The sequence below is a fragment of the Apaloderma vittatum genome, unplaced genomic scaffold (genome assembly GCF_000703405.1).
Source record: "Apaloderma vittatum isolate BGI_N311 unplaced genomic scaffold, ASM70340v1 scaffold5061, whole genome shotgun sequence".
In the NCBI taxonomy this organism is placed as follows: Eukaryota; Metazoa; Chordata; class Aves; order Trogoniformes; family Trogonidae; genus Apaloderma; species Apaloderma vittatum.
Genome location: NW_009698393.1, coordinates 23975 through 28395, shown reverse-complemented (window position 1 = coordinate 28395; position 4421 = coordinate 23975).

Here is a 4421-nt window from a genome sequence, read left to right as displayed (position 1 = left end):
CTCCTCGCATCCTGCTCAAGAACAAGATGATGAGATTGAGAGCACAGGGGAGTGATTTTTCTGTTTTTGATTATAATAGTCAACCCAGGCCAAGGATACAACGCTTGGAAGCAGCTGGTACAGCAGAAGGTTCACTCTACCTGATAGCTTCACACCAGATCACGTTCAGGATTGTTCTTTGGGGTGTGCATTTTTAGGCTTGGCCAAAATTGGGTGGACTTCCCGAAGTGGTTATAGGTATATCTTCTATCCTTCCTCCTTTCCCATCTAATTTCAGAAACTCTACTGTAAAGCATTAGAGTGCTAAAAGTTTCCAAATAAAAGATTGTGAGAGTATTTCTCTGAAACGGCTGAATAGTTTTGGCTGCAGTTTTCCAGAATAAATTCAGCCTGAGGCAGACAGCTGGTATGGGAAATTTCAGCTGAAAGAGTTGCAATTTGGCTAAGTTTTGAGAAACTCAGAAGAGATTTGTGAGGGATTAACCTTTGTTTTCTGGACAATGTGCTTTATCACTTTGTGTGGACCCTTCCCATTTGGCTTAAAATTCGTTCTCTGTAGTATTCTTTATAGTACTCTCTATAGTAACTAGCTAAGTAGAAGAGCTATGTTTATTTGGGGTTTATGAAGTCAAAGTTTTAAAAATAATTTACTTCCCCAGACTAGTTGAAGTAACTTTCTATATAGGCGTAGTCTGTCAGGGGCATTTGTATTGGCAATCTCTGTTCTTTTCTACTTGTTCATAGCTTACACAAGGGATTTGTGCTAGAGTAATCACAGAGCTAGCTCTCTCCTTAGTTTAACCTGCCAGCATCTGTAGCACCCTGCTATTTATCTGCTTAGCTCAGCGGTTTGAGCGTGGTGCTGGCAACAAGGACCAACACCAAGGTCGTGGGTTTGATTCCTGCTCGGTCCCCATGTGTTGCCAGGTCTAGTCGAGAGGTGGCGTCCCTGCCCATGACAGGGAGGTTGGACTAGATGATCTCTAAGGTCCCTTCCAGCCTAGGCCATTCTATGATTCTATGATTCCCAGTTTTCCTTAACTACTTGTATGAGCCAGACTTATTCACACTCTTGTTTTTCAAGCTCTGTTATTACTGAACTTTTCTTTCTCCTTTTTTAGGCTCCTTCCAACTCTTCACTGGGTTTCAACCCAGGCTTAGTTTTATAATTGCAGGCCTTTTTTCAGCAAATTGATGGTTCTGGATTCCTGGTGTATGGCTGTGACCTGCCCAACCCATTCAAAGCTGCTTAAAAGTCAGTATGTTTTGTTGTGCAAGGTTCTCTTTGCTAGATAGATGTTCCAGCCATCTGCATTGTCTCAAAGTACAGACCTCATGTACTTCATCTATCTGGTCTTCAAATGCAAGACTTAATATACTGCACATCAGGGCTATTAGGAGTCTCTAAACTCAGAACCTGCTAAACCCAAAAGCTCTGCTGAAGGCAAGGAAGTACTTGGCCAAGATACATCTGATCATGTGGAGCCTTTTTGTGTTCCGTTGTTCCTGAAGCACTCAAAAATGAAAGCACCTAAAAAAACCCCAGAAAAGTCAGTTCACCCTGTTAGGTAATTAAGGCATAGAAAGCCTTTCCCCATCTATTTCCTGTTAGCTCGTGGATGGGTCAGCTGGGATAGAGGAGTGCTCCCTCAAGACAGTCTCTACATTGACTGTGATTTCTTGTCTCACACATGTTAAAAAGCAGTCTACTAAAAACTGAGCACTGTCAAATTAACTGCTTAAAATCATGAATGCCATGGAGTGAATAGGAATTGATTTTACTTTTTCTCCCCTCCCCAATGTCTTTTTCAGTACAAGAATGAGAGGATATCAGTTTATGTCAGCAGATGAGAAGTTCAAAATAAATAAAAGAATATTGCTCTTAAAGCTGCGTTTAAGCTGTGTAGCTCCTGGTTGTAAGCATTTGAAGCCTGCATGGCTTCTAAACATGACTGAACAAATTCATGAGAGAAAAATATCAATTGAAGGTTAGAAAATACAAAAGACGTAGGCCATAAATGTTTGGAGACTTCTGTAGTACTCGGTGAAATACCATCATATGCTTGTCCTCTTACGCTCTTCATTAGGCATTTGCTTGTTGGCATTGGTCTATACCAGTTCCTTTTTAGGAGCAAGATGATGTCAAGTCCTAGCAAGACCAGAGATCTTTTCCAGACAAAAGGAGGAAGGGATAAGGGAAGCAAAAGCCTGGGGAAACCAAGTGACTGCAGAGGACAACAAATGTTCTGAAAGGAAAGGGGTATTGGGTTCAGATTATTACAGATGGAAAAAGTAGGAAATGGAGGAGAAACTGTCCAGAGCACCCTCCAGAGCACTAGAAAGCGCTTGAAAATGTCTAAGGAACCTGGTGGATACTTCCCAGGGCCTCTGATCAGGGACAGGTTGTTGAACCAAGTGGACCTTGTGGTTTTGCTTGATGCTGCCATTTGTACATTCTTCAGTGGTTTAAGTTCTTGAACATTTGACTGTTAGCAAAATTCGCTTAGAATGTGAAGCCAACAGAGCAGAAACTTTGTGATTTGAGAATTAAGCATTGCATTTCTCTAACCCCAAAAAGCAAACTTTTGAGGGAGTATTATGTTTAAGAAAGTGTGTGGGGGGAAAGACCTTAACTGTTTTCTCATCACAGTACACTGAGAAAATATTTAGACTGATAGGTAACCTTTGTAGTGTTATGTTCTATGAAGTTGGCAAGAGCTTAGTTCTTAGTCTGAATGCTATGCTTGTTTTGAAATTTAAATAATAAACAATTTATATATGTATATATATTAGCTTAAAATCACATTTTGTAGGATTTGGCTGTTCATAAAAGCTTATGGTGGAATCAGCACTCTGTCCATCCAGTGAAAATATGAAAAGGACCACACAAAATGCTTCCACTGTGTCATTTCTTTTGCTGCTGTTCAGTTAAAATAAACTCCTCACCACAGAACTTACTTGTCATTTCCCGCTTCTCAAAAACATCACAAGTAGTGTAGTTTCTAAAGCTTTTCCACTTTTAGCTTTGGTATCTGCTTGGCTGTATTTGCCAAAGATTCCTTTATGTTCTTCCTTGCCATACCTTTTCAACCATGTGCATTACTGGATCTTAAATATATTGTATTAAATGCAGTTCTTGACCAGTGCTGCCTACAACTAAACCTAGGCTAGTTGGATAATGTCATATTCATCTTGATTTCTGTCATCACTGGTTCCAGAAAGACAGTGCTTTTGGTGATCTTCTGTTCATGCTTTAGCATTTACTGACGTTAATTCAAGAATTTTTATCTTCTTCTGGTTACACTATGCTTTTTCTCCTGGATTTTATAGCTTATTGAGCTTCAGTGAAGTAAAAAGAAAGAAATTTTAACTTTATGGGTATTTATTGGACTGGATAATTAGCTTATCTTTCTTGTAAGTTTGTGCTATCTTCTGTAATGTGGCCCTGTGTCATTACAACATCTACTGGGCTTTCCTAAATCATAAAAGCTATCTGTGTATTTTTTTTTCAACTTTGATTCAAAACTACTTTTTGTTTCATATGACTGGGATTTCCTTTCCCCCCCCTTTTTGTTTTTAATGAAGTGTGAGAATGATTCTTTTTTGTGTTTTCAGTACTCCCGAGTAACTTTCTAAGTTACTTTTCTCAAGGCAAGTGCATAACTAGGCTTTGTTTAGAAAGCAGAGGAAAAGGTTTAGTACAGAAATATTTCATGCTTTCTGATTCATATACAATTCACAAAATGTCTTGGCATATTGTCTTAAAAATGTAGGTAGCAGTACCTTCAAAACACTAATGCCCAGCAAGTAGTCAACTGGGATTCTGGAGGATTAGGATGATTTGTTGTCGTATTAATTTATTATTCAGTACCACCAACTCTGTTAGTTCCTTTGGCATTATATCACCTTTGGAGTCAGTAGATGGAATTATTAAAATGCTCTCCATGAGACTTAACTGTAGCATGATGATTCAAGGTTGGTTTCTCAAATGATAAGAATGCATGAGATTTGTGCCCTAATAGTGCTAAATGTCTATTCTGGTAATGATACACAGTAAAAGGTTAGAAGTGCTGTTAATATCCTTAGCAAAAGTTTGTGTCTTAAGCATGGCTCAGGATGCATTTTAATTTGCAAATCGATTTACTTCATATCTTAAAATTTTGGCATCAATTAACAGCGCTCGTTTGCTTCTATAGTTGTTATATAAGAATGCTTGCAACATTTTGTGACTTTTTTCTATGCAGTTCATTTCCAACGCCTTCTCTCAGTTTACAAGGGTGTGAATAATCTGCATGTACATGCAGTGTGAGTAGTGCTGGCAGGCAGGTAGTACTAACTCACAGGGCCGTGCCTGAATGCATCACTTCTGCTCTGCTCTTACCCTCCCTTGTGCCAGCAGCCGAGAGCTGCGAGTTTTCCCT